This window comes from Trachypithecus francoisi, unplaced genomic scaffold, assembly GCF_009764315.1.
Source record: "Trachypithecus francoisi isolate TF-2019V2 unplaced genomic scaffold, Tfra_2.0 Lachesis_group17, whole genome shotgun sequence".
NCBI lineage: Eukaryota > Metazoa > Chordata > Mammalia > Primates > Cercopithecidae > Trachypithecus > Trachypithecus francoisi.
The window spans coordinates 89,550,779-89,577,315 of NW_022681462.1; the positions used below are offsets into that span (position 1 = coordinate 89,550,779).

General features: G+C 40.1%; 1 long non-coding RNA gene across 1 annotated transcript in view; it reads left to right on the plus strand.

Annotated features, from left to right (window-relative positions):
- Positions 1-827: 827 nt before the first annotated feature.
- Positions 828-26,537, plus strand: part of LOC117063029 — a 46,965-nt gene continuing 21,255 nt past the window's right edge. The window contains exons 1-2 of the long non-coding RNA XR_004428680.1: positions 828-1,138; positions 5,291-5,444. This is a non-coding gene — a long non-coding RNA (uncharacterized LOC117063029). The remainder of the gene's footprint in view (positions 1,139-5,290; positions 5,445-26,537) is intronic.

Here is a 26,537-nt window from a genome sequence, read left to right on the forward strand (position 1 = left end):
AGGATGCGTCTCAGTCAGAGGAGTGGCTTCTAATCTTCCCTGGCCTTGTTTTAGAACTCCAAGAAGAAATAATATCCAGATTAATTTTAGAGTTCAGTCATTGAATTTGGTTTCAGGAAAATTGCATATTAATTTAGTCTTATGACGATGACCCCGAGATCAAAGATCACTCAAGGGTAGTGATCCTTCTAGACACCTGCCACACTCAGAACAATTTCCTCTTTTCAGCTTAAAGAACTGTTTCAGACTTTGTTTTCTCACAGGCTACTTTGAAGAAACAGGCCACCATCCTGGGAGTAAAACAGAGTTCTTCACGAATTACATCATTTATTTTTCAGCAAATATTAATTTAATTTGGTTTAGTTTAACAAGAGCGCATGATCACAGATTTGATAACCAAATGGACGCCTTGACGTAAACTTCAGTCCTGGTTTAGCTCTCTTCCAGGGAGAAAAACAAAATCTTTCAAAGGTAATTGGTATATCACTCTCCCAAAATGGAAAAAATAAAGGAAGGGTAGGCTTTCAATTTTCTTAAACATAACTCAAAATCCACATATAATAATAAATAAATGGTTTAAGGCATTTATGTCATAAATGTCCTGCCATTATTTAGTTATGAATTTTCAGGTTCAGGAATTATGCTAAAACCCAAGAGTCATTATGGAATGTCTGTATATTTGATTTCCAAAGCTCCAGATAGGTTTTAATGTGTTCAATATTATACCACTGTACTCCCCAAACTATTTCTGTATCCTCAGAGACATGTCCTAATAGCAGGCCTCTGTGTCTTCTGCTTAGTGAAAAGTGTGAATAATAGCTCCAAAAAGAATATATTTGTAATATATAGTTTTTTTTTTTTACTTTAACATATGTTCCCACATAGCCAAATGATTCAACTCAGTACAGCTAACAACTTAGAAAGGGATTCATTGAATTTTCCAGGTCTCTTCATGGCCAGAGTTGCTTTGTAAGGAATAATCAACATGTTAAAGTAATCTAGATGTTTATGATTTGATAACTCTTTGGTGCATTGTTTAACAACATGTTTTCAATTTACTTTCCTTCAAATAGCTCCAAATAACCCCGTGATTTTGGATGATTGATTATGGGAATGCTGCTTTTACTGTACATCCAAGGTAATTTTAAAATTACATCTTCTTTTCATTGTTAAGGGGTAAAATCATTTGCAGGTCTTGACATGATTTATCAGAGATAGAGGGACAAAGGGTCAGTCCTGGTCTCACTCTACTAGGACATTATTATGTGATCCCAGAAGGAAAGCAAGCAGCTCTGTGGAAGCTGGGTTCTAGTTCCAACATGTCAATAACCAGTTCTGTGGCCCTAGAAAAGTCATCAATTTCCTGGGCCTCACTTTCCTTCCATATGAAAACAAAACAATTCAAATCGACACTTCTTCCCTAGAGATTCTGATTCATTATAAGTGGAGATGGGCCCAGAAATCTGTATTTTCTGCTTAAGAACCTGATGTTTATAACCAGACTCGTTTGGAAAACACTAGATTAAATAGCTTCTAAGTCCAAGTCTAAAATTGCACAACTCTAGAACCAAGATTTTCTGTTCTCCAGACAATTTTTCTTTCAATGTAACTATTGGATTTTGTAAAATTATTTATCCATTTTAATGACAAAATCTTACTTCACAGTGACTGATGCCTGTTTCTCTCAGGCACTGTGCTCATGTTTGTATGTAAATAACCTGTTTCATCCTGCTAAGAACTTCACACTGTCAGTATGTTAGTATGATTATTAATCCTAGACACTGCAACAAACTCCCCAATCTCAGGTGCTTAACAAAGTAAAGATGTATTTCCTGCATATATAAAATCCTCCTTCACCTTGTAACTATGCCGTCCGAAACACATGTTCTTTATAGAAAGACAGGGACACTCTGAATGATACCTATCTCGACACTTCTGTTCACAGTTCATTGGTTAAAATATCATATAACCTGATCTAATTGAAAGGCAGGGAAATATACAGGAGGAGATACACATCTGGTGAGCAAAATCATTCACAGTAGAGAAGCTAGATTTCACAGTTTAAGAAACTGCAGCTCAGGAAGGCCAATTAAGAGTAGGGTGGGACTGGCCGGGCGCGGTGGCTCACACCTGTAATCCCAGCACTTTGGGAGGCCAAGGCAGGCAGATCACAAGGTCAGGAGATCAAGACCATCCTGACTAACATGGTGAAACACCATCTCTACTAAAAATACAAAAAATTAGCCGGACATGGTGGTGGGTGCCTATAGTCCCAGCTACTCAGGAGGCTGAGGCAGAAGAGTGGCATGAACCTGAACCTGGGAGAGGCGGAGCTTGCAGTGAGCCGAGATTGCACCATTGCACTCCAGCCTGGGTGGCAGAGTGAGACTGTGTCTGGAAAAAAAGGGGGGGGGGTAGGGTGGGACCATACTTGAAGAATGTCACTTGCCATTTCATACAAAAAAAGAAGGTAGAGTTTCCAATAATAGAATGTATATTTTTCCTTAGAGAGAAGATTTTTCAAATACATAAATAGAGAAATGATATTGTTAAAGTTGTCCTTGGTACTGTGTCTTTGCATGCTAAAATCGAAAGACATCTCCCTCCTTCAAGCAGGCAGATATTCCTAATAAGTGGCCATGGGGTCTAAGGAGATTGACTTTGCTGTAGTCTACTGTGAGTGTGACTCACTCATGGCAATGAAATAGGGATATCCAGATGTCAAAAATCATTCTTTCACCTTAGCTTTTTCAAACACTTCTCATCACAGATCATTTCTTCACAACTGAACCCGTGAAATAACAGCTTTGCATATTCAGAGCACACCTGTCATAGATAGATACTGTTTTCTTTCCATCAATTTTTTGATGCTGAGAAACCTCTCAATAATTCAACAATTAATTGTAAGGGTGTGGAGGGACTCCAAGATCTGTGGCAACAGAATTCGGGATGATAGGTCTTGTGTTGGAGGAGCCTCTAGTCTGCAGCAAAACAAAAAAAATCACAACAACAAAGACACTGGATGGTGCCATCATCAGTGTACGTCTGAATTAATGAGGCCTAGAGAAGGAAACAGGTACTTCTGCTGGCTTGAGGAGTCAGGAAGGGCAGGGGAAAGAGAGGGAAAGAGAGAGAGAGAGGATGATGATTGATACAGGTCTGCATGGATGAGGTGTCATCGGTCAGATATATGGAGTGGGGCAGAAGTTGGAATGCATTCCATGGGAGGGGAGAACTTGAGCAGGAACGTTTAGGTAGCAGAGAGTCTTAGCATTTGGGAGAATGCAGTGGGCAGGTGATGGCTAGAAATATGGCTTGAGCTAAATGTTCAAAAATCTAAATATCATACAAAGGAGTTTGGTCTTTACCCTATGTGCATTGGAGGCATCTGAGGTTTTTAACCAGGAGATAAAATATGTGCTGTGGAAGGATTATTTGGGTGTTCTGGAGAGATGGAATGCTGCACTTGCACGACATTTCTGGATAAATCTAAACAACAGTGTAACACTGACAGGTAGTTAACTATGCCCCAATATCTATCTTATTCTGCTGATATATAATAATAGACATTCAAGCCAGGCATGTGACTACTCAGAAGGAAGATGAATTTCTCAGGTTTTCTTACAGTTGGTATGACCACAAAACTAAGTTCCAGTCAATAAGACTTCAGCTTGAAGACTGTGGCTGCTCCTGGATGTTTCGCTTAAAAGACCTCTGACATGCATGGAGGCATCTCTTGTCTTCTTGCTGCTACTTAAAATGCGAATGAGAGGTCTACTCATTTGGGCCCCTTTTTGTCAAGGCCAAGTTGAATTGAAAAGGCCAGTTGATTTCTTCTTCATTTGAATTGCTTTCCCACTTTTGTTAAAAGTCAGTTGGGCTTACATGTGTGGGTCTATTTTTGGGTTCTCTATTCTGTTCCATTGATCAATGTGTCTATCTCTCTGCCAAGAATGCGTTGTGTTAAACACTGTGATTATACAGTCAGTTTTTATGTCAGGTAGAGTAATTCCTCCCAATTTATTATTCTGTCTCAAAACTCATGATCCATTTGAAGAAACACATTTTACTTCATAACCCAAAATACACATACATGTGTATGCACATATACATGAAACATGTTTCATGAAAAACTTACATTGATTATTTGTGATATGGCCTAATTTTTTTCTAACCTATACTATTGTATTCTGTTTCATTCTATTTTTTCATTCAAACATACTGGTCATGATACACTAAAATGACTTCATTATCATCTAATAGATCTCTTGATCTGCAGTTTAAAAAACACTCCACTGGAGGGAGAGGGTAGTGCATATTAACCATAAATCCACCATATCCCACATAGATGAAATCTATAGTGAAAGCCTCATTGGAGGTGGAACAAACAATGAAGCTGTCCCGCTGCACATCATGTTTCTTTTCACTTGGGAGAAGGGCTTGTAGGGAACATACAGCCCGTTTTTTTGAGGATGTTCTCACCAGGAAAAAAAAATCTCCCGTCTCTAAATATGGGATTGGTTTTCTTTAAAAATAGAAAAAAAAAAATGCTCAATACAAAACTTAAAAACTGTAAAATGATATTCATTTTCATGCTAATCAGCAGACCAATTTTTCTTTACATATTGTCTTTTATCCTTATACTATACTGCTCTAAGAGTTATACGTTATAATTTCAATTTTCCATATAATGAAAATACAGACGCATAGAAGTTTAGTGATTTGCCCAGATTTGCATATCTGATTGGCAGCACAGGTCAGACTCAAATATGTGCCATGACCCTGAATCTCATGAATGAAACCAAACTGAGACCCTCCTCGTGGTCAAAAGTCAGGAGCCTGTAAAGGAGGGAGATGGACTCTTCCAGAAAGTTTGTAAGATTCTTCTGAAGATGACATAATAACTGCCAACATGGACCATGAAGCTGAGGGTGACACCCTGAGCTGCTTTCTTTTGGGTCTCCGAGAAAGCCTTCATGGAGTGGAGCCACCACACTAGCCCAAGACAGCTACAGCTGTTCTTCTACATGAGTAGAAAGACAAACTTTTATCGGGTTTAAGTCACTGTTATTTTGGGTTTATGTTATTCACAGTTGAATCTAATCCTAACTGATACAACCACTATCCTGCAAAAACGGTGGCAAAAAATATATATATCACATATCCATCACATAAATCCACTTTTATAAGGAAATGAAGTGAAATTATTACCCCCAATAAAAAGGTGTTTTGCAACATGACCCAGGAATTTAGAAGGACCATTTGTTCACTATTTCTCCCTGTCTCACAGCTCTCGTGGCCTCAGCGGATAAGTATGTGAGAGCACAGTTTTCCTGGTTTCAGAATATGAAGATCCAGGGAACAAAGAACCTCAAAGAACAACACCTGGATTGTCAAGGTTTGGCCGGCAGTGCACTTTCTCCAACCTTACAGTCACACGCAAGGTGAAAAGCTCTCTTGTTTTCTCTTTTCCTAAGTTTTCTTAAAGAAGAAAGAAAAGGGACCAAGGTAAGTGGAATTGAAGAAAAATGAAATATAAACAAACTACACTTTTCCCTGAACAGAAAAGCTCAATTAAGCAAAGACAGAGAGAAGAGACATGTAGGATGCTAATTTAAACCACAGCCCCATGTCTAATGCTTTTAGCCAAGGAAAGAAGAGAAAAGCAAAAAAGAAATCTGAGTCAGAGGGAAGATGTCATGGTGAGTTTCAATGGGAAGAATTCCTTATTAATTCTAAAGAACACGATGCAACATGGATTTAATTATACAAGTCAACCCACCCACATTCCTCCGCTGCCTTTCACACACATGGGCTTCTGAGGATGATGAAAGGTGGGTGGGTAGAAAGGGATAAGGAGGCAAAGCACAGGATGGCTAGGGCCACTGAGAAGATGGCGCTACCCTAGAGCTCTGTGGCTGTGGCTTCACCCTCTCTAAACATGAGCCCCCGGTTGCCCAACTCCAGTTGCTGCAATGGCACCTGACCATGGCCTAGCTAATTCATTCACCTTGGGTCCGGGACACTTCTGTGTTGTTCTATTAACTGTGAGGGAAACTTCTTAAGCCTTTGAGAAATGGAGAGAAGGAGGATAGATAGGAGCGTAAAAAAAATCTCTCAGCTGCTTTTAATTTCCTGTGGGAAACACAACGCAATCTCACCAAGTTTTTCCCTAAGAGCAAGTCTCCATTAAAACTCCAAAGAGTTTAAATGTATTAGAAATTTGAAACACTACTCAGGTTTTCCTAAAGTTTCCTTGGGACTTTTAATCTATACTGTCATCAATACCCCAATCTCTGCACCAGCAAAATAATTAAAAATGTCCCATAACCAAGACCCCATTGTTTCTTCCTGCTTTTTCTTTCACTTTCAGACAATACCTGTGAGGGTCCTAGCTGAGAGAGATCCACTGACCATTCTGTGCTTTAGCTAACTATCTCTGGACAGCTTTAGACTTTTAAACGGAGGACATTCCACTTGGATAGAAAGCCATGATGGAACTATGAAGTCACAGGGCATCAGCATGAGGGTTCAGTTGCAGATAACAAAACAAACAAACACCCACTCTAGCTGTCTCAAGCAAAAGGAATGTGATGCAGGGAACTGCGTGCTTAGAAAACTTTTGAAAGGCTTTAGGCAGACTTCCATGAAAGACTCTCAGGACAGCACCACCGAACTTGTCTGTCAAAGTAGCTACTTCATCTCAACCAATTTTTGAAAGGTGATTTTCAAAAATTTTTCAATGACTCATTTTTAAAAAGTAAAGTTATTTGGAGATAATTTGAGATTTGCATGCAAGTAAGTATTTAAGAAATAATACAGATTGCTGGTAAGATGGCTGAATAGGAACACCTCCACTCGGCAGCTCCCAGCAAGACTGACACAGAAGGTGGATGATTTCTGCATTTCCAACTGAGGTAACCAGTTCATTTCATTGGGACTGGTTGGACAGTGGGTGTAGCCCATGGAGGGTTGAGCTGAAGCAGGCTGGGGCATTGTCTCACCTTGGAAGCACAAGGGGTTGGGAGTTCTCTCCCCTACCCAAGGGAAGCCAAGAGGGACTGTGCCTGAGGAATGGAGCACTCCAGTCCAGATACTGCACTTTTCCTACAGTCTTCGCAACCCACAGACTAGGAGATCCCTCTGGTGTCTACACCACCAGAGCCCTGGGTTTCAAGCACAAAGCTGGGCAGATGTTTGGACAGACACCAAACTAGCTGCAGGAGATTTTTTTTTTTTTCTCATACCCCAGTGGTGCCTGGAATGCCAGAGAGACAGAACAGTTCACTCCCCTGGAAAGGGGGCTGAAGCCAGGGAGCCAAGTGGTTTGGTTTGGCAGGTGCCACCCCCACAGAGCCCAGAAAACTCAGATCCACTGGCTTGAAATTTTCGTAGCCAGCACAACAGTCTGAGCTCGACCCGGGACACTCCAGCTCAGTGTGGGGAGGGGTGTCTGCCATTGCTGAGGCTTGAATAGGTGGTTTTACCTTCACAGTGTAAACAAAGACACCCAGAAGTTTGAACTGGGTGGAGCCTACTGCAGCTCAGCAAGGCCACTGTGGCCAGACTGCCTCTCTGGGCAGGGCATCTCTGAAAAAAAGGCAGCATCCCCAGAAAGGGACTTATAGATAAAACCCTCATCTCCCTGGGACAGAGCTCCTGGGGGAAAGGGCGGCTGTGGGTACAGTTTCAACAACTTAAATGTTTCTGCCTGCCGGCTCTGAAGAGAGTAGCGGATCTCCCAGCACAGCGTTTGAGCTCTGCTAAGGGTCAGACTGCCTCCTCAAGTGGGTCCCTGACCCCTATGTATCCTAACTGGGAGACAACTCCCGGTAGGGGCTGACAGACACCTCATACAGGAGAACTCTGGCTGACATCTGGCAGGTGCCCCTCTGGGACAAAGCTTTCAGAGAAAAGAATAGGCAGCAATCTTTGTTGTTCTGCAGCCTCCGCTTGTGACACCCAGGCAAACAGGGTCTGGAGTGGACCTCCAGAAAACTCCAGCAGACTTGCAGCAGAGGGGTCTGACTGTTAGAGACCCCATATGAAGGTCACCAACATCAAAGACCAAAGGTAGATAAATCCATGAAGATGGGGAGAAACAAAAATTCCAAAAACCAGCTTCTCCTCCAAAGGATCACAACTCCTCACCAGCAAGGGAACAAAACTGGACAGAGAATGAGTTTAATGAACTGACAGAAGTAGGCTTCAGAAAGTGGGTAATAACAAACTCCTCCGAGTTAAAGCAGCATGTTCTAACCCAATGCAAGGAAGCTAAGAACCCTGAAAAAAGGTCAGACAAATTGCTAACTAGAGTAACCAGTTTAGAGAAGAACATAAATGACCTGATGGAGCTGAAAAACACAGCACAAGAACTTCGTTCATAAGTATCGATAGCTAAATCGATCAGGCAGAAGAAATGATATCAGAGATTGAAGATAAACTTTATGAAATAAAGCAAGAAGACAAGATTAGAGAAAAAAGAATGAAAAGGAATGAACAAAGACTCCAAGAAATACGGGGCTATGTGAAAAGACCAAATCTCTGTTTGACTGGTGTACCTGAAGGTGACAGGGAGAATGGAACCAGGTTGGAAAACACTCTTCAGGATATTATCCAGGAAAACTTCCCCAACCTAGCAGGATAGGCCAACATTCAAATTCAGGAAATACAGAGAACACCACAAAGATACTCCTCGATAAGAGCAACCCCAAGACACATAATTGTCAGATTCACCAAGGTTGAAATGAAGGAAAAAATGTTAAGGGCAGCCAGAGAGAAACATCGGATTACCCACAAAGGGAAGCCTATCAGACTAACAGTGGATCTCTCAGCAGAAACCCTACAAGCCAGAAGAGAGTGGGGGCCAATATTCAGCATTCTTAAAGAAAATAATTTTCAACCCAGAATTTCATATCCAGCCAAACTAAGCTTCATAAGTGAAGGAGAAATAAAATCCTTTACAGACAAGCAAATGCTGAGAGATTTTTGTCACCACCAGGCCTGCCTTACAAGAACTCCTGAAGGAAGCATTAAACATAGAAAGGAACAACCAGTACCAGCCACTGCAAAAACATACCAAACGGTAAAGACCATCAACACTATGAAGAAACTGCATAACTAACAGACAAAATAACCAGTTAGCATAATAATGATAGGATCAAATTCAGACATAACAATATTAACATTAAATTTAAATGGGCTAAATGCCCCAATTAAAAGACACAGACTGGCAAATTGGATAAAGAGTCAAGACCCATCGGCATGCTATATTTAGGAGGCCCAACTCATATGCAAGGATACACGTAGGCTCAAAAGAAGGGGATGGAGGAATATTTACCAAGGAAGTGGAAAGCAAAAAGCAAAACAAAACAAATAAAACAAACAAATGAACAAACAAAAAACAAAAGCAGGAGTTGCAATCCTGGTCTCTGATAAAGCAGACTTTAACAAAGATCAAAAGAGACAAAGAAGGGCATTACGGAATGGTAAAGGGATCAATACAGTAAGAAGAGCTAATTATCCTAAATATATATGCACCCAATACAGGAGCACCCAGATTCATAAAGCAAGTGATTAGAGACCTACAAAGAGACTTAGACTCCTACACAATAATAATGGGAGACTTTAACACTTACTGTCAGTATTAGACAAATCAATGAGATAGGAAATTAACAAGGATATTCAGGACTTGAACTCAGCTCTGAATCAAATAGACCTAATAGACATCTACAGAGCTCTCCACCCCAACTCAACAGAATATACATTTTTCTCAGCACCTCATCGCACTTATTCTAAAATTGACCACATAATTGGAAGTAAAACACTCCTCAGCAAATGCAAAAGAATGGAAACCATAACAAACAGTCTCTCAGACCACAGTGTAATCAAATTAGAACTCAGAATTAAGAAACTCACTCAAAACTGCACAACTACATGGAAACTGAATAAGGAGCTCCTGAATGAATCTGGATAAATAATGAAATGAAGGCAGGAATAAAGATGCTCTTTGAAACCAATGAGAACAAAGACACAATGTAACAGAATGTCTGGGACACATTTGAAGCAGTGTGTAGAGGGAAATTTATAGCATTAAATGCCCACAAGAGAAAGTAGGAAAGATCTAATATCACAATTAAAATAACTAGAAAAGCAAGAGCAAACAAATTCACAAGCTAGCAGAAGACAAGAAATAACTAAGATCAGAGCAGAATTGAAGGAGATAGAGACACAAAAACCCTTAAAAAAAATCAGTGAATCCAAGAGCTGGTTTTTTGAAAAGATCAAGAAAATATAGACCACTAGCCAGACTAATAAAGAAGAAACGAGTGAAGAATCAAATAGACACAATAAAAAAAATGATAAAGGGGATATCACCACTGATCCCACAGAAATACAAACTATAAACAGAGAATACTATAAACACCTCTACATAAATAAACTAGAAATCTTGAAAATCTAGAAGAAATGGATAAATTCCTGGACACATACACCCTCCCAAGTCTAAACAAGGAGAAGTCTAATCCCTGAATAGACCAATAAAAGGTTCTGAAATTGAGGCAGTAATTAGTAGCCTACAAACCAAAAAAATGTCCAAGACTAGACAAATTCACAGCTGAATGCTATCAGAGATACAAAGAGGAGCTGGTACCATTACTTCTGAAACTATTCCAAACAACAGCAAAAGAGGGACTCCTCCCTAACTCATTTTATGAGGCAGCATCATCCTGATAGCAAAACCTGGCAGAGACAAAACCACAAAAGAAAGTTTCAGGCCAATATCCCTCATGAACATCGATGTGAAAATCCTTAATAAAATACTGGCAAACAGAATCCAGCAGCATATCAAAAAGCTTATCCACCAGGATCAAGTCGGCTTCATCCCTGGGATGCAAGGCTGGTTCAGCATACACAAATCAATAAATGTAATCCATCACATAAACAGAACCAATGACAAAAACCACATGATTATCTCAATAGATGCAGAAAAGGCCTTCAACAAAATTCAACAGCCCTTCATACTAAAAACTCTCAATAAACTAGGTATTGATGGAACACATCTCAAAATAATAAGAGCTATTTATGACAAACCCACAGCCAATATCATACTGAATGGGCAAAAGCTGTAGGCATTCCCTTTGAAAACCAGCACAAGACAAGGATGCCCTCTCTCACTACTCCTATTCAGCATATTATTGGGAGTTCTGGCCAGACCAATTAGGCAAGAGAAAGAAATAAGGAGTATTGATATAGGAAAAGGGAAGTCAAATTGTCTCTGCTTGCAGATACATGATTGTATATTTGGAAAACCCCACTGTCTCAGCCCAAAATCTCCTTAAGCTGATAAGCAACTTCAGCAAAGTCTCAGGATACAAAATCAACGTACAAAAATCACAAGCATTCCTATACACAAATAACAAACAAACAGCCAAATCATGAGTGAACTCCCATTCACAATTGCTATAAAGAGAATAAAATACCTAGAAATCCAACTTACAAGGGATGTGAAGGACTTCTTCAAGGAGAACTACACACAACTGCTCATCAAAATAAAAGAGGACACAAACAAATGGAAGAACATTTCATGCTCATGGATAGGCAGAATCAGTATCATGAAAATGGCCATACTGCCCAAGGTAATGTATAGATTCAATGCCATCCCCATCAAGCTACCAATGACTTTCTTCATAGAATTGGAAAAAACTATTTTAAACTTCATATGGAACCAAAAAAGAGCCCACATAGCCAAGACAATCCTAAGCAAAAAGAACAAAGCTGGAGGCATCATGCTACCTGACTTCAAACTATACTACAAGGCTACAGTAACCGAAACAGCATGTTACTGGTACCAAAACAGAGATGTAGACCAATGGAACAGAACAGAGGCCTCGAAATAATACCACACATCTATAACCATTTGATCTTTAACAAAGCTGACAAAAGCAAGCATTGGGGAAAGGATTCCCTATTCAATAAATGATGTTGGGAAAACTGGCTATCCATATGCAGAAAACCGAAACCGGACCCCTTCCTTACACCTTATACAAAAATTAATTCAAGATGGATTAAAGACTTAAACATAAGACCTAAAAGCATAAAAATCCTAGAGGAAAACCTAGGCAGTGCCATTGAGGACATATGCATGGACAAAGACTTCATGTCTAAAACACCAAAAGCAATGACAACAAAAGCCAAAACTGACAAATGAGATCTAATTAAACTGAAGAGCTTCTGCACAGCAAAAGAAACTATCATCAGAGTGAACAGACAACCTACACAATGGGAGAAAATTTTTGCAATCTATCCATCTGACAAAGGGCTAATATCCAGAATCTACAAAGAACTTAAGCAAATTTACAAAAAAAAAAAAAAAAAAAAAAAAGCCATCAAAGGTGGGCAAAGGATATGAATAGACATTTCTCAAAAGAAGACATTTATGCAGCCAACAAATATATGAAAAGAAACTCATCATCACTGGTCATTGGAGAAATGCAAATCAAAACTGCAATGAGGTATCATCTCACACCAGTTAGAATGATGATCATTAAAAATTCAGGAAATAACAGATGCTGGAGAGAATGTGGAGAAATAGGGATGCTTTTACACTGCTGATGGGAGTGTAAAGTAGTTCAACCATTGTGGAAGACAGTGTGGTGATTCCTTAAGGATCTAGAACTAGAAATACCATTTGATCCAGCAATCCCATTACTGGGTATATACCCAAAGGATTATAAATCATGCTACTATAAAGGCACATACACACATATGTTTATTGTGGCACTATTCACAATAGCAAAGACTTGGAACCAACCCAAATATCCATCAATGATAGACTGGATAAAGAAAATGTGGCACATATACACCATGGAATACTATGCAGCCATAAAAAGGATGAGTTCATGTCCTTTTCAGGGACATGGATGAAGCTGAAGAGTATCATTCTCAGCAAACTAATGCAAGAACAGAAAACCAAGGACTGCATGTTCTCACTAATAAGTGGGAGTTGAACAATAAGAACACACGGACACGGGGGGGGAATATCACACACTGAGGCCTTTCAGGGTGTGGGGAGCTAGGGGAGGGATAGCATTAGGAAAAACCTAATGCAGGTGATGGGTTGATGGGTGCAGCAAACCACCATGGCACATGTATACCTATGTAACAAAACTGCACATTCTGCACATACACCCCAGAACTTAAAGTATAATAAATAAAATAAAATAAAGACACAATACAAGCTGTGTGTGGTGGCTCACGCCTGTAATCCTAACACTTTGGGAGGCCAAGGCAGGCTGATCACCTGAAGTCGAGAGTTCAAGACCAGTCTGACTGACATGGAGAAACCCCATCTCTACTAAAAATACAAAATTAGCCAGGTGTGGTGATGCATGCCTGTAATCCTAGCTATTCTGGAGGCAGGAGAATCACTTGAACCCGGGAGGTGGTGAGCTGAGATTGTGCCATTGCACTCCAGCCTGGGCGACAAGAGTGAAACTCTGTCTCAAAAAAAAAAAGAAAGAAAGAATACAGAAATTCTAGGCACTTTTTACCCTGTTTCCCCCAATGACAATGTCTTACAAAACCATAACATCACAACCAGGATATTGACATTGGTACGATCTACTTGTCTAATTCAAACTCGCCTGGATTTAGTTGTACTTATGTGCGTGTGTGTGTGTGTGTGTGTGTGTGTGTGTGTGTGTGTGTTTAGTTATTTGCAATTTTATCACTTGTTTAGATTTGTGTATCTGTTACCACAGTCAAGACATAGACCAGGCACTACGTTGGGCTCAAAAGCCGGAGATGACTGTAAGGAATGGTAACGGGCTATCTTGAGTGGTTCGTAAGATGGCTCCAGAGATGATTTCTACTGGAATCCTGGAAGAGTTTTTGCTGTGGCACTTTTTTGTGATAATTCTACAGCCTCCTTTCATAGCAACTTAGACTGAACTTCTGCCATGATTTTGGTGTCTGTATGTTTAAGATAAAGCTAATATTTTGTTATTTCTCCTGGTTTTATTTCATTTCTGGACTAATAATTATTGGCCCTTCTGCTTGGGTGCCAAGGGCTGTGATAGTGGAGACAGAGTTCCTGCTCTGAAGGGCTCATAGTAGGAAGAATCATTATCATAGAACCCACTTTATTTTTATATTTACTCCCATGAAGGTATCAAATTTTGCTCATCTTGGCTCTCACCTGCTCCCTTGCTCCAGCCTCCCCAGAGTCTTGGTGCCATTGAATCCTCTGGGCTCATTCCTTCTCCAGCAGTCTTTCCATTCCCATCCACCTTCTTGGAGCTTCAGAGTTCATTTTATTTCTCATAAAGAATAACATATTCCAGTTCCAGCCAATCTTATTTCCCACCTCTTTCCAAGAGTCATGTGTGAAAACTGCAAACTCCACTCAGAGTGTCCACTCCATGCCCTAAGAGTAGACATTGACCATAGCAAGAGTGAGGAGCATTGGAACAGAGAAGACACTGCAAAATAACAACTACAATCACTATGCCTGCCGTAGAAAACTTCTCTCCCCCGAGTCACCACTGTCTCTTAAATTCAGTTGTATCTTTCTTCAAGAGTAAGCTCAAAACTGCATTATCTAAGAATCTTTATTTATCTCACCCAATTTAGTCTCTCATTTCATCTTGGACAATCACTAATTTATAAAGTTCCCTTCTGATTCCCACATTCCTCACATCACTGTCTTACTCAAAACCTATTAAGTCATCACTGCTGAAAAGACTCTACCTCATTATTATGGCACTCAAGGCCCTCTTCAATCTGTATTCAACTATTCTTTGTAGGCTCATCTCAATAACCTTTCTGCAAACATCCTATGCTCCTTTATTACAAAAGCACTTGCCATTTCCTATAATGTGCCATGCAATTTTGAATTATGGCTTTGTGCATTTCGATCCCTAAGGCTGAAAGTACCGTCATACTTTTTTGGCCAATCAAATCTTACCCCAAGACTACTCAAATGGCTCCTACTTAATGAGGCCTTTCCTGATTTACCCTTCCCTTCTTGATCCCTGTTGGGAACCTACAATCAACTGTGCTTTGACACATGCAGTAAATCAATTGTAATGTAGCCGGTGGGTATTTGATGTATCCACTGAAGAGTGAGCATAGGAAGGAGGCTTGAGTATGGTTCACGTTTCTATCTGTAGAACCTCACACAGGTATGGAGGGGCACAGTGGAAAGGAATAGGAAATATTCTCTGTTTAAACCAGAGAAATTCTGGAACATACTGCATACTACTAGAATTTTTATTAAGATTTAGGTATCTGGAAGAAATGGTTTAAAGGAGGTCTGGGGCTTGAGGATTGGGACCCTATGTCATTGGGGTTATAATCTTGAAACAAAAGAAGGTAAAAATCTGGCTTTAGTGTCTGAGGAAGTCCTAGAAATTAGTAAACTCATTTTGAACTGGAATATAATTAAGTAAGGTTCAGAGGCCCTATTTTGAAACACTGGAATTTCAGAGAAAAAATATGCTTGAGATGAAATACAGTAATTTCACTTGGTTATCCTTGAAGCAGATTCCTGGTAACTCATTTCAAGTTTTTGTGTTGTAGGATGATAATACCTGAAAGTTCAGAAAGGCTTTTACAAAGTCTCATCAGCAACTATAATTCCTAGGATAACTATTCCAAGATTTGGGACACCTTTGAGTGATGGCAAAAACAAGAGTAATGGCAGTTCCAACAGCAAGAGCAGTTTCAGAGGTGGTAAGAGCAGCAGCAGATGGGCTTGGGGCCCACAGGGAAACTAGCAGCAATGGTGATACCACCATTGACTGAACACCTACTGTGAGCATGAAAAGCTGCCAGATGCCTAATAGACATTATAGTTAACCTTCATAACTACAATTTAAAATATATATAATCCATATTTTGCAAATAAAGACACTGTCTCAAAATGAGGAGGTAACTTGCTTAGATTCATATTGTTAAGTAGTAGCAGAATTTGGATTCGCTCCTGCCACATTACAATTTCTCTTAAAAGTGAGAATACTTGAAAGGACATATGTCCCAAGAAATTTTAGAGTATAAAGGCGCTGAGTGAAACTGTTGCTGCTGTTATTCATGTCAGAATCATTAAGGCTGGCACAGTCTTGCGATACCAGTAGGTCTAAAATAAGTGGTTGAATTAAATTGAAAGGAACTGATACTAATGCCACAGTCTAATCCCACTGTCTTCACCCACAATGTGTTTAGGAATCTTCTCTGCCTCATTTAAAATGTATTTCCAGCATTCTTCACTTGGTGGGAGAAGTTCCCAGAGTTACCTCTCAAGAAGGAAAGTAACCATTAAATGTGCCACTGATTTTTGGAGGGTTGGAGGGAGGCTAACTAGAACCCATCAATGGTTAACCTCAACAGGAAGAGGAAAGAATGATTGTAGTTATTAATGTGGTTTAGTTAAGTCTGGCTTAGCAAACTGGGAATCTGAGGCTAAGAAAAACAACAACAACAAACACATGCCCAGTACTGCCATTTTGTCCTCCCTTTCTCTGGGGTCACTCCTGAATCACCCACAAGCATCTTCCCTATGTTTCTACCAATCTCAGCAAAGAGCTCTTCAACCATTTCATTGATTTGGTCTGCTCTATCATGACTATTTTTGCCATGGTCTTCTCTCGTTCACCTCCCCGTCTTTTCATGGGCTGTTGGGGTCACTTGACTTTAGCCCCTCTCCTAGATTTTAGAACCTATCCTTAATTAAAGATATATCCAATTCCATGATCTAACTCTTAGGTGTTTTCTAGAAGAAAGTCTCTAAGAGAAAGGTGGATTTTAAGCCTACAATACACATGTTGATCTAGAGCTTACTTTAAAAAAATTCTAAGCCTTTTCTAATACATATTGATGACCAAATTACAGGATAAAATAAAGTGTAGAATTCTTATCATGAGTTGGTGCTAGTCATGGGAGCTGATAGGTTAAGTGGCCAGCAGGTGGTCTCTTTTCACCAGCCATCATGCCAAACCCATCCATTGAGGGTGTAGTTGGAAAAAAATCCCAGCTGCAATCTCTTAGGCATTTCAGCATTCTAAGCACTAACAAAATAAGAGACTGTAAAGATTCCTTGTGAACAATCCATATTTTAGGCCTAAGGGTTTCTAGAATTTTGGACAAGATATGTCCGTTTCAGAAGCCCTGGTAAGTTTATAGATCTTTGAAAGTGAATTTGACCCTCTCTTCTTGATTTTAAGCAGTATTGGGATACATGGTACAAAGAGATGCCGCAGGAGACTTTTCAGAGGAACGTGATCATACCAAGGTGTCTTCTATCCTATCTTTACTGCTGTCCTCCTTAGCCTCTCCAGTTCTTATTGTCTACTCCCCATGGTGTAGTCTGCTACTAATGAATTCTCTGAGTTTTTATTTTCAACAATTTTACTTGTATTTCCAACAATTAGCTGTCTTTTACACAATTTTCCAATGTTCACTTTCTACTCTGTAACATGGGTCCTCTATTTGCCTGTAATCTTTGGCAGCTTGGGGGTATGTCTGGCTCTAGTGTTCTACCTTCCTTAATCTAGCTTCAGTGAGTTAGCAGTTGATTATATTTTCTGAGGCCTGCCATGTCTCATGGACTACAGTCCTGGTTCCAGTTAAGATTTCGTTTTCCAAATAGGAAGATAACTCCTTATTTTAATATATCCTCCTGGCTACTTATGGGAGGGAGGTCGCAGAGCAGACATGGGAAGTTTTTAGGGGTAACATAAACAGAGGAGACTATTGAGCCTTCTCTATTTACTGAGTTTCTGCAGGTCATTCTCTTTTAGCTGGCAACATCTGTGAACCGGCTTTGCCTGCCATACAGAAAGCTGACTTTTCTTGTACCAACCACACTTTTCTCCTTCATCTATTTACGGTTCACACACTTTCTCAAACTAACCCTCCTGTGTTATATCATTTCACTCAGTCATCACTTCCACTCTTCCACTAAAAGACTTTCTGTTTACTTTTACCAAATCACATGATATGAGATAAATGTTCAAATCCTTATTTATGGGCATTTAAAGATTGCAACACTCCTTTTACAAGGCAGCTATTTGATTCCAGTATGGATAAGCTACAAAGCTAGAGTTGGCCTCCATCGTGACTTGCAAAATGAAGGGCACTGAAGTTATTTTTACTCATAAAAAGGTAAATAATGAGGCACAGTCCTGGAAACAAACAGAACCAGAGTGTACCCTGCAGAATGCCAGGATGGTCTATTGGAGTGACATCACTATAGCGGTACAGTCACAGTGGGAGAATCAGTATAGATTCCCAAATTCTGTGAGCTGTTAGCCAATTATATTGCCTAATCAAACTTGTCTACAGTAACAACACTTAAAACAAGTGCTAACATTTATTGAATGTTTAGGACAGTTCTGGCACTACATAGACATTTTTCATCTAATCCTCACAACTACCATTAGGAATAATTTCCATTCTACAGATAAGGACACTAAAGCCCAAAGCAGTTATACCACTTGCCCCAGATCACACAGTCAGAAAATGGCAGAGCTAGGTGTGTCAAGTCTGTTTTGAGTTGCTATAAATTAATACCTAAGACTGAGTAATGTATAAAGAAAAGAAGTTTTATTTTGGCTCATGGTTCTACAGGCTGTACAGGAAGCATTGTGCCAGCATCTGCTTCTAGTGAGGGCCTCAGAGAGCTTACAATCATGGTAGAAGGCAAAGAGGAAGCTAGAGTGCCACGTGGTGAGAGGGAGCAAGAGAGGAAGAGGAGGAGGTGCCAGGGTCCTTTAAACAAGCAGCTTACCTGTGAACTGATTACTATGAGGATGGCACCAAGTCATTTATAAGGGGTCCACCCCCATGACCCAGACATCTCCTACTAGGCCCCACCTCCAACACTGGGGATCACATTTCAATATGAGATTTAGAGGCAACACAACTCTCAAGCCGTATTACTTGGGTTAAAACCCAACCCTCTGGCTCCAGAGTCCCTGCCCTCAGCCATAGTGCTCTGCCACTTCTCCAAGGATAGGTCTCCATTCTGTTCCCCATACATGAGCCAGAGCTCACTGTCGCTCAAGGGAGCCATTTCTATTGCTTCACAGAAATTTCAGGATGCCTTTCCTCATGTTGAACTAAAATCTGCCTGCCCGTAATTCTTCAGTTGAGTCTTTTTCTACTTTCAGATACATCCAGAATATTTTGTTCTTGTTGTTTCTTATTTTCTTTTAACAACCTTTAGAGATTTGAAGATATAAATTGACCCTCTAATTCATACCTGAATATTATTTTTGTGGTTAGTGAAAATAATCTTATCCTGATATAAAAACTGTTGCATCGAGTAATGAAACAGCTCTCTACCTTTCCAGCTAGTGGTTGGCAAAATAGGTCCACAATGGAGTGTAAAGTGCTTGAGGAGTAATCTCAAGGCGATAAGCTATGCTGATAAAAATTTACATAGTTATCCACAGTGTTGTTTATATTAACCACAAATTATAAATAACCTGTGTCCAAAATAATGGAATTTATAAATAGATTATAATTTATCCATGTGATGATAAAATACACATTCATTAAAATTTATGCTTTCAAATTACACTTAAGGATGAGAAATTCTCAGAATAATGTTAATTTTGAAAAGTAGGATTTAAAACAATATTTAGAGTGTTGTCCTAGTTTTGAAAAAAACATGCAAAAAGAAAAAAATACTAGTGAATACATGCAAAAATACATAGAATGCCTAGAAAAAAGAATGAAAAAATGCACCATTGTAGTAATAATGAATTATCTTTTATCTATTTTAATAAATACTCTGTATATTTTCTAAATTTTCTAAAATGGCATTCATTACTTTTGAAGTCAAGGAATACATTGTTGTTGTTGTTGGTATTGGTGGTGGTAATATGTGTGTGTGTGTGTGTGTGTGTATGTGTGTGTGTGTGTTTAAAGGTCACACTATGTCTAAGAATTACCCTCAGCTGAAGTTGGACTTCAAGATTGGGGAGAGGGGCAAATGACATTGGAATAGGGTGCTTCTACCATCCATTATGATCCCAATGTTTGGCCCCCAAATTGCTTTGAATGCCCCTGTGCATTTAAGAACTCAGCAACCAGGATATAAGAGTGACTGGGGCCTCTTCCCTCCTCCACACTCCATCTCTTGTGCTGTTGTAGTGGACAATGTCAGTTAAATTTAAAGCTTAGATAAACAACAAATCTTGCATAAGACATACTTATATTTTAAAATTACTGATTACCTAAAAATCAGACGTAGCTGGGAGTCCTCTATTTTAGCTGCTATATCTAGCAACCCTACCTCTAAATCCCTTCAGATGCCTTTTCAACATTTTTGTAAATATAAAAATTTCCCTCCTCTCCTTTATTGGTCCACCCTGGGAACATTTCTTTATTAAATCACTCACCCAGGAGTCTTGCTTTTGATGCTTCTGTGGAACTTAAACTCAGGAGAATCTTCTTCCCCTTTGCTGCCCCCATATCTCTTTCTCTATCTATTCAGCTCTCTCTCTTTCTTAGTTATCTCTCTGGCATTTCTCCCTCGAAGCATTTCTCAAAAATTGCCCTCATTTACTTTTCCATGGATTATCTAAAAAATAAACATCCTCAGGATTTTCTCCAATGTGTAAACACATTACCAGTACAAATAATAATCAAAACACAAAACTGACAAAGGATACAAATATAGAGTTGATAAAATCTGTTGATAAGAGAATAATTAAGTAGGCTATGAAATACAACCCAGGAAAATTGACCATAATGTAAATAGTAACCACAAAACTCCATGATTTTAGAAATGATACATGATGTTTGTTATTGACAAAAAATAGATACACCCTAATTATATTATTTAGAGATAATTAACTGATCAGTTGAAAATAATTTAAAATGCAGATAAAAATGGAATGTGCAGATTAAGAATTTAATTAGCTTGGAGTTCACTCAAGAAAATGTTTCTTCACTGGAAATTCAACAGTGCTGACAAAATTCTGAGGGAAATAATTTTATTCGAAGTCCTCAGGGTCAAAGTCAAGAGGTAAAAAATGTTATGCTCAAAGTGTTCTGTGTTGATGGACAATCTTGGCAAAGTTTGTCAAAACATAAGAAGCACATGGAATCTCATTCTGCTGCCTAGGGAGGGATACCGAGGGAGAGGTGGGTGTGAGAGGGGCTTAGGTCATGCCATGGAGCCATAATGAAAGCTGCTTTGTATTGGCCAGGCATGGAGTAATAATAGCAGCAATTCTGAAGGTAATTGCCATAGTGGCCTAAATACATACTTTTGATCAATAGGAAAATTGTGGAACACTTACTAAGGTGTTGGACCCTAGGCTAGACATGAGATCACCATCATCTCTGTGATCACATGAACTGTTTTTCCCACTTGCTATATGAATATTGAGACTTAATGAGGTTTAATAGTGTTAAATTCACACAGCCAGAGATGTCTGACGCCAAAGCTGAGCTCTTAACACCTGTGCTTTGTGTCAGGCAATATGTCTTCCCCATTCGTAGAGCACCTCACTTTGGGTGGACTTCAGTGTCAGATGAAGGACATAGGAATCAAATCTGTCGATGCTGGAGAGTGTTATGCAGAGTTCTGGAACCATATCATTCCTTTCTTAAGTTATTCCAGAAATAAGTACAGGGTCAGGGGAAGACTAGAAGCAAAGAGAACAACTTAAAATATTTTAATATTAAGAAATGACAAAGGCTTGACCCAACTGAGTGACAGTAGGGATGAAGTACAAAGGAAGTATAGAAATATACTGTGTGGGTGTAATTACCAGGGTTTGGTGGTTAACTAAATATAGGTCATGGAGGAATGGGGTCAAAAATGAATCCAGACTTAAGTTTGAGTGATTGGAAAGTTGTGCTGCAGAGAAAGGAAATTCACTGTAAGAATTTCAGACCCGAGGGGGCGGAGCAAGATGGCCAAATAGGAACAGCTCCAGTCTCCAACTCCCAGTGCGAGCGACACAGAAGACCAGTGATTTCTGCATTTTCAACTGAGGTACTGGGGTCATCTCACTAGGGAGTGAGAGACAATCGGTGCTGGTCAGCTGCTGCAGCCCGACCAGCGAGAGCTGAAGCAGGGCGAGGCATCGCCTCACCTGGGAAGCGCAAGGGGGAAGGGAATCCCTTTTCCTAGGCAGGGGAACGGAGACACACAACACCTGGAAAATCGGGTAACTCCTACCCCAATACTGCGCTTTAAGCAAACGGGCACACCAGGAGACCATATCCCACACCTGGCCGGGAAGGTCCCATGGCCACAGAGCCTCCCTCATTGCTAGCACAGCAGTCTGCGATCTAACATCAAGGCAGCAGCAAGGCTGGGGGAGGGGTGCCCGCCATTGCTGAGGCTTAAGTAGGTAAATAAAGCCGCTGGGAAGCTCGAACTGGCTGGAGCTCACAGCAGCTCAAGGAAACCTGCCTGTCTCTGTAGACTCCACCTCTGGGAACAGGGCACAGCTAAAAAAACAACAGGGGAAGCAGCAGAGGCCTGTGCAGACGCGAATGACTCTGTCTGACAGCTTTGAAGACAGCAGTGGATCTCCCAACATGGAGGTTGAGATCTGAGAACGGTCAGACTGCCTGCTCAAGTGGGTCCCTGACCCCTGAGTAGCCTAACTGGGAGTCATCCCCCACTAGGGGCAGTCTGACACCCCACACCTCACAGGGTGGAGTACACCCCTGAGAGGAAGCTTCCAAAGGAAGAATCAGACAGGTACACTCGCTGTTCAGCAATATTCTATCTTCTGCAACCTCTGCTGCTGATACCCAGGCAAACAGGGTCTGGAGTGGACCTCAAGCAATCTCCAACAGACCTGCAGCTGAGGGTCCTGACTGTCAGAAGGAAAACTATCAAACAGGAAGGACACCTATACCAAAACCCCATCAGTACGTCACCATCATCAAAGACCAGAGACAGATAAAACCACAAAGATGGGGAAGAAGCAGGGCAGAAAAGCTGGAAATTCAAAAAATAAGAGTTCATCTCCCCCTGCAAAGGAGAGCAGCTCATCACCAGCAACGGATCGAAGCTGGTCAGAGAATGACTTTGACGAGATGAGAGAAGAAGGCTTCAGTCCATCAAACTTCTCAGAGCTAAAGGAGGAATTACATACCCAGCGCAAAGAAACTAAAAATCTTGAAAAAAGAGTGGAAGAATTGACAGCTAGAATAATTAATGTAGAGAAGGTCATAAACAAAATGACAGAGATGAAAACCATGACACGAGAAATACGTGACAAACCCACAAGCTTCAGTAACCGACTCGATCAACTGGAAGAAAGAGTATCAGCGATTGAGGATCAAATGAATGAAATGAAGCGAGAAGAGAAACCAAAAGTAAAAAGAAGAAAAAGAAATGAACAAAGCCTGCAAGAAGTATGGGATTATGTAAAAAGACCAAATCCACATCTGATTGGGGTGCCTGAAAGTGAGGGGGAAAATGGAACCAAGTGGAAAACACTCTTCAGGATATCATCCAGGAGAACTTCCCCAACCTAGTAGGGCAGGCCAACATTCAAATTCAGGAAATACAGAGAACGCCACAAAGATACTCCTCGAGAAGAGCAACTCCAAGACACATAATTGCCAGATTCACCAAAGTTGAAATGAAGGAAAAAATCTTAAGGGCAGCCAGAGAGAAAGGTCGGGTTACCCACAAAGGGAAGCCCATCAGACTAATAGCAGATCTGTCAGCAGAAACTCTCCAAGCCAGAAGAGAGTGGGGGCCAATATTCAACGTTCTTAAAGAAAAGGATTTTAAACCCAGAATTTCATATCCAGCCAAACTAAGTTTCATAAGTGAAGGAGAAATAAAATCCTTTACAGATAAGCAAATGCTTACAGATTTTGTCACCACCAGGCCTGCCTTACAAGAGACCCTGAAGGAAGCCCTAAACATGGAAAGGAACAACTGGTACTAGCCATTGCAAAAACATGCCAAAATGTAAAGACCATCAAGGCTAGGAAGAAACTGCATCACATAATGAGCAAAATAACCACTTAATATCATAATGGCAGGATCAAGTTCACACATAACAATATTAACCTTAATGTAAATGGACTAAATGCTCCAATTAAAAGACACAGACTGGCAAACTGATAAAGAGTCAAGACCCATCAGTCTGCTGTATTCAGGAGACCCATCTCACATGCAGAGACATACATAGGCTCAAAATAAAGGGATGGAGGAAGATCTACCAAGCAAATGGAGAACAAAAAAAAAAAAGCAGGGTTGCAATCCTAGTCTCTGATAAAACAGACTTTAAACCATCGAAGATCAAAAGAGACAAAGAAGGACATTACATAATGGTAAAGGGATCAATTCAACAGGAAGAGCTAACTATCCTAAATATATGCACCCAATACAGGAGCACCCAAATTCATAAAGCAAGTCCTTAGAGACTACAAAGAGACGTAGACTCCCATACAATAATAATGGGAGACTTCTACACTCCACTGTCAACATTAGACAGATCAACGAGACAGAAAGTTAACAAGGATATCCAGGAATTGAACTCATCTCTGCACCAAGCGGACCTATAGACATCTATAGAACCTCTCACCCCAAATCAACAGAATATACATTCTCTCAGCACCACATTGCACTTATTCCAAAATGGACACATATTGGAAGTAAAGCACTCCTCAGAATGTAAAAGAACAGAAATTATAACAAACTGTCTCTCAGACCACAGTGCAATCAAACTAGAACTCAGGACTAAGAAACTCAATCAAAACCGCTCAACTACATGGAAACTGAACAACCTGCTCCTGAATGACTACTGGGTACATAACGAAATGAAGGCAGAAATAAAGATGTTCTTTGAAACCAATGAGAACAAAGATACAACATACCAGAATCTCTGGGACACATTTAAAGCAGTGTGTAGAGGGAAATTTATAGCACTAAATGCCCACAAGAGAAAGCTGGAAAGATCTAAAATTGACACTCTAACATCACAATTAAAACAACTAGAGAGGCAAGAGCAAACACATTCAAAAGCTAGCAGAAGGCAAGAAATAACTAAGATCAGAGCAGAACTGAAGGAGATAGAGACACAAAAAACCCTCCAAAAAATCAATGAATCCAGGAGTTGTTTTTTTGAAAAGATCAACAAAACTGACAGACCGCGAGCAAGACTAATAAAGAAGAAAAGAGAGAAGAATCAAATAGACACAATAAAAAATGATAAAGGGGATATCACCACTCACCCCACAGAAATACAAACTACCGTCAGAGAATACTTAAAACACCTCTACGCAAATCAACTAGAAAATCTAGAAGAAATGGATAATTTCCTGGACACTTACACTCTCCCAAGACTAAACCAGGAAGAAGTTGATCCCTGAATAGACCAATAGCAGGCTCTGAAATTGAGGCAATAATTAATAGCCTACCAACCAGAAAATGTCCAGGACCAGATGGATTCACAGCTGAATTCTACCAGAGGTACAAGGAGGAGCTGGTACCATTCCTTCTGAAACTATTCCAATCCATAGAAAAAGAGGGAATCCTCCCTAACTCATTTTATGAGGCCAACATCATCCTGATACCAAAGCCTGGCAGAGACACAACAAAAAAAGAGAATTTTAGACCAATATCCCTGATGGACATCGATGCAAAAATCCTCAATAAAATACTGGCAAACCGGATTCAGCAGCACATCAAAAAGGTTATCCCCCATGATCAAGTGGGCTTCATCCCTGGGATGTAAGGCTGGTTCAACATTCGCAAATCAATAAACGTAATCCAGCATATAAACAGAACCAAAGACAAGAACCACATGATTATCTCAATAGATGCAGAAAAGGCTTTTGACAAAATTCAACAGCCCTTCATGCTAAAAACGCTCCATAAATTCGGTATTGATGGAACGAACCTCAAAATAATAAGAGCTATTTATGACAAACCCACAGCCAATATCATACTGAATGGGCAAAAACTGGAAAAATTCCCTTTGAAAACTGGCACAAGACAGGGATGCCCTCTCTCACCACTCCTATTCAACATAGTGTTGGAAGTTCTGGCTAGGGCAATCAGGCAAGAGAAAGAAATCAAGGGTATCCAGTTAGGAAAAGAAGAAGTCAAACTGTCCCTGTTTGCAGATGACATGATTGTATATTTAGAAAACCCCATTGTCTCAGCCCAAATCTCCTTAAGCTGATAAGCAACTTCAGCAAAGTCTCAGGATACAAAATTATGTGCAAAAATCACAAGCATTCTTATACACCAGTAACAGACAAACAGCCAAATCAGGAATGAACTTCCATTCAAAATTGCTTCAAAGAGAATAAAATACCTAGGAATCCAACTTACAAGGGATGTCAAGGACCTCTTCAAAGAGAGCTACAAACCACTGCTCAGTGAAATCAAAGGGGACACAAACAAATGGAAGAACATACCATGCTCATGGATAGGAAGAATCAATATCGTGAAAATGGCCATACTGCCCAAGGTGATTTATAGATTCAATGCCTTCCCCATCAAGCTACCAATGAGTTCTTCACAGAATTGGAAAAAACGG